We start from the raw sequence: 12,500 nt of genomic DNA on the forward strand, positions 1-12,500 counted from the left end.
GTGCTGTACGGTGGAGTTCTGTGCGCAAAAGCGGCGCGTGTGTTTCTAAGCACCACAGCGTTGTGTCAAAAAAGAGGTGCCTGAGAGAAACGCATGCGACTGCCGTGCTTTGCGGCATAGCACCGTGCGCAAAAACGGTGCGCATGCAAGAGGTGTCAGAGCTAGCGAACTTGTGCCACGAGCAACAGGTCACTAAAAGCCTATAGATGACGGTGTTGGAGGAAAAGAAAAATATCGAGAAAGCACTGCGGTGTGCCGTGCGTAGGGACGGGCGCGCGTGCCACATGCCGCCGAAATATGGGTGTCGGAGAAAACAGAGTGCCGCGCGTAACGAGGGGCGCGCGTGTTACAGAGAGATATGCCCAAACGCATGAAAGTGTACGCAGGTGTCCTAAGGCAGTTTTTTTTTTTTTTCCTCATTTTGATGTCGCCCCGGCTGACGCGGTTTTCGTTTTTCCGTGCCGCCCCGGCTGACGCAGTTTTTGCGCCGCCCCGGCTGACGCGGTTTTTGCGCCGCCCCGGCTGACGCGGTTTTCGCGCCGCCCCGGCTGACGCGATTTTCGCGCCGCCCCGGCTGACGCGGTTTTTGCGTCGCCCCGGCTGACGCGGTTCGGACTTTGCACTTTTTGGCTCACCCCGGCTGGCGGCCCACTCACTCGATCGCCAGGTCTGTTTGCCCCGGTGGTTCCACCGCCAGGCTTAAGCGCGAACTTTTTTTGTTTGTTTTCTTTTGATTAAGCGCAAGCTTTTTTCTTTGTTTTCTTTTGATTAAGCGCGGGCTTTTTTCTTTGTTTTTTTTTTATTTCGCCCCGGCAGACGCGGTTTTTGCGCCGCCCCGGCTGACGCGGTTTTTGCCGCCCCGGCTGACGCAGTTCGGACTTAGCACTTTTCGGCTGTGCCTGGCTGGCGGCCCACTCACTCGATCGCCATGTCTGTTTGCCACAGTTTTCCCGGTGGTGCCGCACCCGGGCTCGCCCCGGCTGACGCAGTTTTCGCGCCGCCCCGGCTGACGCGGTTTCGTGCCGCCCCGGCAGACGCGGTTTTCGCGCCGCCCCGGCTGACGCGGTTTCGTGCCGCCCCGGCAGACGCAGTTCGGACTTAGCACTTTTCGGCTGTGCCTGGCTGGCGGCCCACTCACTCGATCGCCATGTCTGTTTGCCACAGTTTTCCCGGTGGTGCCGCACCCGGGCTCGCCCCGGCTGACGCAGTTTTCGCGCCGCCCCGGCTGACGCGGTTTCGTGCCGCCCCGGCAGACGCGGTTTTCGCGCCGCCCCGGCTGACGCGGTTTCGTGCCGCCCCGGCAGACGCAGTTCGGACTTAGCACTTTTCGGCTGTGCCTGGCTGGCGGCCCACTCACTCGATCGCCATGTCTGTTTGCCACAGTTTTCCCGGTGGTGCCGCACCCGGGCTCGCCCCGGCTGACGCAGTTTTCGCGCCGCCCCGGCTGACGCGGTTTCGTGCCGCCCCGGCAGACGCGGTTTTCGCGCCGCCCCGGCTGACGCGGTTTCGTGCCGCCCCGGCAGACGCAGTTCGGACTTGGCACTTTTCGGCTGTGCCTGGCTGGCGGCCCACTCACTCGATCGCCATGTCTGTTTGCCACAGTTTTCCCGGTGGTGCCGCACCCGGGCTCGCCCCGGCAGACGCGTTTTTTTTTTTTCTTTCGCCCCGGCTGACGCAGTTTTCGCGCCGCCCCGGCTGACGCGGTTTCGTGCCGCCCCGGCAGACGCGGTTTTTTGCGCCGCCCCGGCTGACGCGGTTTTTGCCGCCCCGGCTGACGCAGTTCGGACTTAGCACTTTTCGGCTGTGCCTGGCTGGCGGCCCACTCACTCGATCGCCATGTCTGTTTGCCACAGTTTTCCCGGTGGTGCCGCACCTGGGCTCGCCCCGGCTGACGCAGTTTTCGCGCCGCCCCGGCTGACGCGGTTTCGTGCCGCCCCGGCAGACGCGGTTTTCGCGCCGCCCCGGCTGACGCGGTTTCGTGCCGCCCCGGCAGACGCAGTTCGGACTTAGCACTTTTCGGCTGTGCCTGGCTGGCGGCCCACTCACTCGATCGCCATGTCTGTTTGCCACAGTTTTCCCGGTGGTGCCGCACCCGGGCTCGCCCCGGCAGACGCGTTTTTTTTTTTCTTTCGCCCCGGCTGACGCAGTTTTCGCGCCGCCCCGGCTGACGCGGTTTCGTGCCGCCCCGGCAGACGCGGTTTTTTTGCGCCGCCCCGGCTGACGCGGTTTTTGCCGCCCCGGCTGACGCAGTTCGGACTTGGCACTTTTTGGCTGAGCCTGGCTGGTGGCCCACTCACTCGATCGCCATGTCTGTTAGCCACAGTTTTCCCGGTGGTGCCGCACCCGGGCTCGCCCCGGCTGACGCAGTTTTCGCGCCGCCCCGGCAGACGCGGTTTTCGCGCCGCCCCGGCTGACGCGGTTTTTGCCGCCCCGGCTGACGCAGTTCGGACTTGGCACTTTTTGGGCTGAGCCTGGCTGGCGGCCCACTCACTCGATCGCCATGTCTGTTTGCCACAGTCTTCCCGGTGGTGCCGCACCCGGGCTCGCCCCGGCAGACGCGTTTTTTTTTTCTTTCGCCCCGGCAGACGTGGTTCCCCCCCCCCCCCTTTTCGCTCGCCCCGGCTGACGAGGTTTTCGCGCCGCCCCGGCTGACGCAGTTTTCGCGCCGCCCCGGCTGACGCGGTTTCGTGCCGCCCCGGCTGACGCGGTTTTCGCGCCGCCCCGGCTGACGCGGTTTTTGCGTCGCCCCGGCTGACACGGTTCGGACTTTGCACTTTTCGGCTGTGCCTGGCTGGCGGCCCACTCACTCGATCGCCATGTCTGTTTGCCACAGTTTTCCCGGTGGTGCCGCACCCGGGCTTGCCCCGGCAGACGCGTTTTTTTTTTTTCTTTTCGCCCCGGCTGACGCAGTTTTCGCCCCGCCCCGGCTGACGCGGTTTCGTGCCGCCCCGGCAGACGCGGTTTTTTGCGCCGCCCCGGCTGACGCGGTTTTTGCCGCCCCGGCTGACGCAGTTCGGACTTTGCACTTTTTGGCTGAGCCTGGCTGGCGGCCCACTCACTCGATCGCCATGTCTGTTTGCCACAGTTTTCCCGGTGGTGCCGCACCCGGGCTCGCCCCGGCAGACGCGTTTTTTTTTTTCCTTCGCCCCGGCAGACGTGGTTCCCCCCCCCCCTCCGTCTTTCTTTTTGTTTTTTTTTTTCGCCGCGGCTGAAGAGGATTTTTCGGTGCCTCGACGCCCCGGTAGTCGCGGTTTTTCCGTTTCCGCACGGCCCCGGCTGACGCTGCTCGGTCACAGTCGCCTTTTGTGAGGATTGCAGACTTCTTGAGCGCGGGTGTTTTTTTTTTGTTGTTGTTGTTGTTTTATTACGCATTCGCTCCAGCAGACGCTGTTTAGACTTTTTGTTTCCTCTTTTATCCTGCGACGAGGTGACGAGGTTTATTCGGTGCCCCGCCGCCCCGGCTGAAGTGATTTTTCCTGTCCCGTGCCGCCCCGGCTGACGCGGTTGGGACTTCGCGTTTGTTCGGCCGCCACGGGTTTTGGCGCACTCGCTCGGTTGCTTGTTGTTGCCACTTGTTGCGAACCCAGGTTTCTTGAGCGAGCGCGGGCGTTTTTTCTTCCTTTCTTTCTTTGTTCTATGTGTTAGCGAATCGGCCTTTAATATCACACGAGGACTCACAACCAACAATTTTCAGTTTGAAGTGTAAAAAATCTGCAGGTGTTGACGTAACTGACTTGCCCCGTACCCTTGAGTACATCCATGAAGTTCTCGTAGTACTACTAAATCGCATTATTCCAAGTGGAGAAATTCCCATAAACTTGCAAACCTCTACACGAAAATCGGTGCGCGTGATAAAGTTGAAAATTATCGTCCGATATCAAATGTGCCTTCTATAACACAAATTCTAGGAAAAAAAAAAAAAAAACACTTGTTCGCCGTTTTCTGCGCCGTGACTGGCAGCACTCCGGCGAAGCGAAACGGGGTCGATTCGAGCACGATATCGGCGTCTTTCGACGTGCTCGCCGGCGACCGTCGCACGAGTACGTCGCACGAGCGCGTCTGCCGGGGCGCCGTTTGCGAAGCCGACGCAAAAGTGGGAACCGCCGCTCGGATGATCGCCGCTTTCGGCAGAGTGAGTGTTGGCACTCCGGGGAAGCGAAACAGCGTGAATGCGCCCACGAAATCGGCGTATTTTGAAGTGCCCGCCGGCGACCGTCGCACGAGTACGGTAAACCGCGTCAGCCGGGGCGTAGTTCGGGACGCCGACGAAAAAGTGGGAAGCGCAACTCGGATCTTCGCCGTTTTTGCAGGAGTGAGTGGCGGCCCTCCTGCGAGACCAAGAAGCATCGATTCGTGCACGAATTCGGCGCCTTTCGACGTGATCGCCGGCGACCGTCGCTCGAGTAGGGCAAACCGCGTCTGCCGGGGCGGGCTTCGGGACGCCGATGCGAAAGTGGGAAACGCTGCTCGGATGTTCGCCGTTTTTGGCCGAGTGAGTGCTGGCACTCGGGCGAAGCCAAACGGGGCCGATTACGGCACGATATCGGCGTCTTTCGACGTGCCCGGCGGCGACCGTCGCACGAGTACGGTAAACCGCGTCAGCCCGGGCGGAGTTCGGGACGCCGATGCGAAAGTGGAGAACGCCGCTCGGATCTTCGCCGTTTTTGGAGGAGTGAGTGGCGGCACTCCGGAGAAGCCAAGGAGCGCCAATTAGCGCACGATATCGGCGTCTTTCGACGCGCTCGCCGGCGACCGTCGAACGAGTAGGGCAAACCGCGTCTGCCGGGGCGGGGTTTACGACGCCGACGCAAAAGTGGGAACCGCCGCTCGGATGTTGGCCGTTTTTGGCAGAGTGAGTGCTGGCACACCGGCGACGCGAAAGAGCGCGAAAGCGCCCACGAAAGTGGCGTATTTGGACGTGCTTGACGGCGACCGCTGCAGGAGTACGAAAAACCACGTCAGCCGGGGCGAGCGACCCACGGCGGTCTGGGTGCTTATCGCTGCTATTATAGGGGCACCCCGGCAGACGCAGAAAAAAAAAATTTTTTTTCGACCTTCTTTTTTGCTGGTCGAGCTCGGGTAACCCAGGTCGCAATGGGAGCCGCGCACGAAAGCGGCGTCGCGAGACGCGTTCGCGGTCGCTAGTCGCACGAGCTCGGCAACCGCGTCAGCCGGCGCGGAGTTCGGGATGCCGACGGCTAAGTGGGTACCGCTGCTCGGATGTTCGCCGTTTTTGGCCGAGTGAGTGCTGGCACTCCGGCGAAGCGAAACGGGGCCGATTCGGGCACGATATCGGCGTATTTCGACGTGCTCGCCGGCGACCGTCGCACGAGTACGGCAAAGCGCGTCTGCCGGGGCGAGGTTTGCGATGCCGACGAAAAAGTGGGAAGCGCCGCTCGGATCTTCGCCGTTTTTGCAGGAGTGAGTGGCGGCCCTCCTGCGAGACCAAGAAGCATCGACTCGTGCACGATATCGGTGTCTTTCGACGTGCCCGCCGGCCACCGCCGCACGAGTACGGCAAACCGCGTATGCCGGGGCGGGGTTGGCGACGCCGACGCAAAAGTGGGAACCGCCACTAGGATGTTCGCCGTTTTTGGCAGAGTGAGTGCTGGCACACCGGCGACGCGAAAGAGCGCGAAAGCGCCCACGAAAGTGGCGTATTTGGACGTGCTTGACGGCGACCGCTGCAGGAGTACGAAAAACCACGTCAGCCGGGGCGAGCGACCCACGGCGGTCTGGGTGCTTATCGCTGCTATTATAGGGGCACCCCGGCAGACGCAGAAAAAAAAAATTTTTTTTCGACCTTCTTTTTTGCTGGTCGAGCTCGGGTAACCCAGGTCGCAATGGGAGCCGCGCACGAAAGCGGCGTCGCGAGACGCGTTCGCGGTCGCTAGTCGCACGAGCTCGGCAACCGCGTCAGCCGGCGCGGAGTTCGGGATGCCGACGGCTAAGTGGGTACCGCTGCTCGGATGTTCGCCGTTTTTGGCCGAGTGAGTGCTGGCACTCCGGCGAAGCGAAACGGGGCCGATTCGGGCACGATATCGGCGTATTTCGACGTGCTCGCCGGCGACCGTCGCACGAGTACGGCAAAGCGCGTCTGCCGGGGCGAGGTTTGCGATGCCGACGAAAAAGTGGGAAGCGCCGCTCGGATCTTCGCCGTTTTTGCAGGAGTGAGTGGCGGCCCTCCTGCGAGACCAAGAAGCATCGACTCGCGCACGATATCGGTGTCTTTCGACGTGCCCGCCGGCCACCGCCGCACGAGTACGGCAAACCGCGTATGCCGGGGCGGGGTTGGCGACGCCGACGCAAAAGTGGGAACCGCCACTAGGATGTTCGCCGTTTTTGGCAGAGTGAGTGCTGGCACTCCGGCGAAGCGAAAGAGCGCGAATGCGCCCACGAAAGTGGCGTGTTTGGACGTGCTTGACGACGACCACCGCAGGAAAACGAAAAACCACGTCAGCCGGGGCGAGCGACCCATGGCGGTCTGGGTGCTTATCGCTGCTATTATAGGGGCACCCCGGCAGACGCAAAAAAAAAAAAAATTTTTTTTCGACATTCTTTCTTGCTCGTCGACCTCGGGTGACCCAGGTCGCAGTGGGAGCCGCGCACGAAAGCGGCGTCGCGAGACGGCTTCGCGGTCGCTAGTCGCACGAGCTCGGCAACCGCGTCTGCCGGGGCGGAGTTCGGGACGCCGACGGCTAAGTGGGAACCGCCGCTCGGATGTTCGCCGTTTGTGGCCGAGTGAGTGCTGGCACTCCGGCGAAGCCAAACGGGGCCGATTCCGGCACGATATCGGCGTCTTTCTACGTGCTCGCCGGCGACCGTCGCACGAGTACGGCAAAGTGCGTCTGCCGGGGCGGGGTTTGCGACGCGTACGCAATAGTGAGAACCGTCGCTCGGATGTTCGTCGTCTTTCGCCGAGCCAGTGCTGGCACTCCGGCGAAGCCGAACGGAGCCGATTCGGGCACGATATCGGCGTCTTTCCACGTGCTCGCCGGCGACCGTCGCACGAGTACGGTAAACCGCGTCAGCCGGGGCGGAGTTCGGGACGCCGATGCGAAAGTGGGAAGCGCCGCTCGGATCTTCGCCGTTTTTGGAGGAGTCAGTGGCGGCACTCCGGTGAAGCCAAGGTGCGCCAATTCGCGCACGATATCGGCGTCTTTCGACGTGCCCGCCGGCCACCGTCGCACGAGTACGGCAAACCTCGTCTGCCGGGGCGGGGTTTGCGACGCCGACGCAAAAGTGGGAACCGCCGCTCGGATGTTCGCCGTTTTTGGCAGAGTGAGTGCTGGCACTCCGGCGAAGCGAAAGAGCGTGAATGCGCCCACGAAAGTAGCGTATTTGGACGTGCTTGACGGCGACCGCCGCAGGAGTACGAAAAACCACGTCAGCCGGGGCGAGCGACCCACGGCGGTCTGGGTGCTTATCGCTGCTATTATAGGGGCACCCCGGCAGACGCAGAAAGAAAAAAAAAAAAATGGGGACATGGCGTGCGTCACCGTGCGGCTTCGCAGCGTTGCCGAAGTCGCCGAGCCCTTCGACTGAGCCGAACGGCGGACAGGGAACGTTGGTCGGCCGTTCTAACCTGTCGGTGCCACGCCGAGACGTCGTTAAGGAAAACCGCGTCGTGGGCCTCTACGACGCCGTCGAGTCGTTGTACGTTTGGTGTCCAGCGTGTCGGCGGCGAGTAGCGGACACGTCGTTCACGACTTCGGTCTTTCGCAGTCGACGCGAACTTGCGGAGAGTCGTGGTGCCTCACGTTTTCGGCAGAAACCGCGGCGGAATTTTCCCGTGCGTGCGCGCACGACCTCGGTGCTGTGCCGTCAGCGTAGTGTTGCACAAACTCGTGGCCTACCCAAGGTGCGGTACGTTTGCGGCCGTATCCTCGGTGGGAATTTCGTGAGTAGGGTCGCAAATTCTACGACCTCGGCGGGTTTGAGAGCGACGTAGACTTGTGGCACGCTCAACGTGCCACACGTTTCGGGGCACACCCGCGGTGAAATTTTCTCGAGTACGCTCGTATTAGTGCCCAAGGAGGTCTGGGTACTTATCGCTGCTATTATGTGGGGGTTCTCGTGAGCGGCGTACGCGAAAGCGACCGGGTGTCTGATATGCGGCGGGCTTCGGCCTCGTCAAGCGTGTCCTCGGGTCTGCTCCAGGGGAATCCACGGCAGTCGTCTGCAGCCTCATCCGCTTGATGCGTTAGGGGCTGGTTGTCGGACGGTGCCGTTTTACCACGATATCGAGGTGTGTTCCGTGTCGTCCTCGGGCGATTCAGATGCGAAAGCGCCGAAGACGCGGGCGTGACCCGTCGTCTGGCGGCTTTGCAGTCTCGGCTCCGTTGCTAGTTCCGGCCGGTCCACCGACAGTGCAGCGGGCTTGGGCAACCCGCACGGCGCGACCGAGTCGATGCAACGAAAAAGAGCGAGCATGAACGTGCTTCTTGCCGCACGGCTCCCACTCGTCTTTCGGGAAGGTTGTGCCGTAGCGAGCTCGAACGCCGTCATCTCGGAGTGCAAAATAAGCGTGTTGGGGCGCCTGAAGGTGGCCTCCGCCGCACACAGACTGCGTCCGGCCCGCCGAAGGCGAGGACGGACGCGCAGTCGAACGATTACCTGGTTGATCCTGCCAGTAATCATATGCTTGTCTCAAAGATTAAGCCATGCATGTCTAAGTACATGCCGAAATAAGGCGAAACCGCGAATGGCTCATTAAATCAGTTATGGTTCCTTAGATCGTTTCTTCCTACTTGGATAACTGTGGCAATTCTAGAGCTAATACATGCAGTGAGCCTGGAGCCCTTTGGGTAACGGGTGCTTTTATTAGACCAAGATCGATCGGGTTTCGGCCCGTATTGTGTGGTGACTCTGGATAACTTTGTGCTGATCGCATGGCCACGAGCCGGCGACGTTTCTTTCAAGTGTCTGCCTTATCAACTTTCGATGGTAGGTTACTTGCTTACCATGGTTGTTACGGGTAACGGAGAATCAGGGTTCGATTCCGGAGAGGGAGCCTGAGAAACGGCTACCACATCCAAGGAAGGCAGCAGGCGCGCAAATTACCCACTCCCGGCACGGGGAGGTAGTGACGAAAAATAACAATACGGGACTCTTTTGAGGCCCCGTAATTGAAATGAGTACACTCTAAATCCTTTAACGAGGATCAATTGGAGGGCAAGTCTGGTGCCAGCAGCCGCGGTAATTCCAGCTCCAATAGCGTATACTAAAGCTGCTGCGGTTAAAAAGCTCGTAGTTGGATCTCAGTTCCAGACGAGTAGTGCATCTACCCGATGCGACGGCTCGGACTGAACATCATGCCGGTTCTTTCTTGGTGCACTTCATTGTGTGCCTCGAGATGGCCGGTGCTTTTACTTTGAAAAAATTAGAGTGCTCAACGCAGGCGAGTCGCCTGAATAAACTTGCATGGAATAATAGAACAAGACCTCGTTTCTGTTCTGTTGGTTTTTGGAATACGAGGTAATGATTAAGAGGGACGGACGGGGGCATTCGTATTGCGGCGCTAGAGGTGAAATTCTTGGACCGTCGCAAGACGAACTACTGCGAAAGCATTTGCCAAGAATGTTTTCATTGATCAAGAACGAAAGTCAGAGGTTCGAAGGCGATCAGATACCGCCCTAGTTCTGACCATAAACGATGCCAACCAGCGATCCGCCTGAGTTACTCAAATGACTCGGCGGGCAGCTTCCGGGAAACCAAAGTATTTGGGTTCCGGGGGAAGTATGGTTGCAAAGCTGAAACTTAAAGGAATTGACGGAAGGGCACCACCAGGAGTGGAGCCTGCGGCTTAATTTGACTCAACACGGGAAAACTTACCCGGCCCGGACACTGGGAGGATTGACAGATTGAGAGCTCTTTCTTGATTCGGTGGATGGTGGTGCATGGCCGTTCTTAGTTGGTGGAGCGATTTGTCTGGTTAATTCCGATAACGAACGAGACTCTAGCCTATTAAATAGGTGCGGGGTTCCCAGCACCTTACAACCTTCTTAGAGGGACAAGCGGCTCCTAGCCGCACGAAACAGAGCAATAACAGGTCTGTGATGCCCTTAGATGTCCGGGGCCGCACGCGCGCTACACTGAAGGAAGCAGCGTGTCTTTATCCCTGTCTGAAAAGACTGGGTAACCCGTGGAACTTCTTTCGTGATTGGGATAGGGGCTTGCAATTGTTCCCCTTGAACGAGGAATTCCCAGTAAGCGCGAGTCATAAGCTCGCGTTGATTACGTCCCTGCCCTTTGTACACACCGCCCGTCGCTACTACCGATTGAATGATTTAGTGAGGTCTTCGGACCGATGTCCGGCGCGGCCTTTCGGTTGCGCCGGTCTGTTGGAAAGATGACCAAACTTGATCATTTAGAGGAAGTAAAAGTCGTAACAAGGTTTCCGTAGGTGAACCTGCGGAAGGATCATTAACGGATTGTGAAGGGTGAGCGCCTCAGCTGCGTCTGCGCCCGACACTTTCTGCCGCTGACCCCGTTTGGACGCGGGGTCGGCTTTTCCCCACGGGGCTGCCTGAATGTGGAGCGGCACCCCGTGACAAATTGTTGCGCCCAGCGGACGCCAACACCGCGACCTTGGACGGTCGGCCAGGTGGCGGACGCGGGTACAAACGGCGCAACGCACTCATAGGTCGGCTTTCGACCCGCCACTGCACCGTGGCTCGAAGCGCTCGAAATGCGCGACCCGACCGCTGCGGGACCGCCTAGTACTGTAAACAGGAGCGGCGGAGCGCGAACGGCGAGTCGTGGTTACGTCGGTAGAAGGCGAGGCTGCGCGTTCCCGAAACGCCAGCCGAGTGCCCTCCCGACCGTTCGAGCGTGCAAGAACGAGACCCGACAATCGCGCGGCGACTGCCAAGTACGAGAGGAACGGCACAAGCGTCGGCGGTCGGTCAAGGAACTGGCGATGTGACGGGTCCGCTGTGCACCAGTGCATACCGTCCCGCCGTCCGCGGCAAGCGCCTCCGCGTCCTCGGGTGACGGAGGCTGCCGGTCGGTTCTTGCAGGCGAGGGATCTCGCTGGCACCGGTTCGCGTTGACGCGCGGCCGGTCATGGCACGGCGATGCGACGGCCGAGGTGCGCAGTACTCGATGGAGGAACCGCACGCTCCGATGACCGTCCCGCCCTCCGCGGCGTATGCGTACCGACCGTAATGGTTGCAGCAGCGCCGGCCGGCTTTTGAATTCGCCACACGAAACACGGTGCGAGATCGCGGTTAGGGGAGCGTCGACGTTGCCAGGCGTTTTGCTTGCTGCCGAGGGAAAGGCGGCACGGCCACGTCGCGCTCGTCGCGATTAGCGGGTCTGCGCGCTTTGGGAAGGTGCCGCAACGACTTGCCGAAAGAGGAAGCACGGAAGAACGAGGGACTTGGACGTCCCGACAATTGAACGCACTTGCGGCCAGGCCCTTGCTGGCTTCGTTCTTCCGCCTCGAGTAGGCTCGTACGCGGCTCCGGCGCCGAAAGTGGTCCTTGGCACCGACTTCGGTGGACGTGGGAAGTGCCGCGCAAGTACGGCGCGCCTGGCTCCACCTGTTGGCTAAAGTAGGCAGCCGGATCGGCATTTTGGTGTGCGGTGGCAAACCGTGGATGCGAAAAAAGCTTGTGCGATTTCGTGGAACAAAAAGCGGGGGTCCCCCTTTTTATGCGGAGGAGACCGACCCGCCTGCCGTGGTGAACCGCGACGCCACGGTAAAAACGGGAGAGGCTTGTCGATGGGACCGTGCATCCCGCGCTCCACGGAGGCCGGGAGGCGGCCGCCCGAGGAAATGTGTAGCCGTCGAGGCCCGCATCTGCGTGCACTCTTATCCAAATGGGTGTACCGCAGGCATTTTCTGGTTAGGCGGGCCAATGAGAGCGAGCACACAACGATACCTACGGGTCCGGCTTGGAGAACCGGCTTCGACGCCTCCCGAGTATTTATAGAGGGGTGGACCACGAAAGCACTCGCAAGTAGCGAAAGCGAAACGCCGTCCGAAACACACCGTTTGCTCGATTTGCGGCAGCCGAAAAAGGCGCGGCAGAGTTTTGGAGTCCAAGCGTGCGCTGAAAAGCGCCCTTCTTGGCCACTGTTTGGCCGAGTGCCAGAAACGTTTGGTTTTGACTGTACGGAATTGAACAAACACTTTTTCACGACTCTAAGCGGTGGATCACTCGGTTCTCGGGTCGATGAAGAACGCAGCCAGCTGCGAGACTTGGTGTGAATTGCAGGACACACTGAGCACTGATTCTTTGAACGCACATTGCGGCCTTGGGTCTTCCCTTGGCTTCGTCTGTCTGAGGGTCGGATCACATATCAAGAGAGCCTTCGGCGCACAAGGGAACGTGAGCCGTCGACTCGTTTTGACCGCGTCGGCAACACGGACAGCACGCTGAACACCTCACAGCGAGCGCCAACAGCGGCCACTCAAGGGCGAGACGGTGGCGACCGTCGTGCCAGAGCCCAACCGAAACGGGGGCGACCGACTGCATTGAGGATGTGGCACC

General features: G+C 60.5%; 2 non-coding genes across 2 annotated transcripts; both read left to right on the plus strand.

Moving 5' to 3' along the window:
• The first annotated feature begins 8,613 nt into the window (after positions 1-8,613).
• LOC142792705 (small subunit ribosomal RNA) lies at positions 8,614-10,428 on the plus strand. The gene has a single exon (XR_012891148.1). It is a non-coding gene; the product is annotated as a small subunit ribosomal RNA (ribosomal RNA).
• Positions 10,429-12,147: 1,719 nt separating this feature from the next.
• LOC142792694 (5.8S ribosomal RNA) lies at positions 12,148-12,300 on the plus strand. Its single transcript, XR_012891137.1, has one exon. It is a non-coding gene; the product is annotated as a 5.8S ribosomal RNA (ribosomal RNA).
• The last annotated feature ends 200 nt before the right edge of the window (positions 12,301-12,500 follow it).

Source organism: Rhipicephalus microplus, unplaced genomic scaffold, assembly GCF_043290135.1.
Source record: "Rhipicephalus microplus isolate Deutch F79 unplaced genomic scaffold, USDA_Rmic scaffold_232, whole genome shotgun sequence".
Classification (NCBI taxonomy): Eukaryota; Metazoa; Arthropoda; class Arachnida; order Ixodida; family Ixodidae; genus Rhipicephalus; species Rhipicephalus microplus.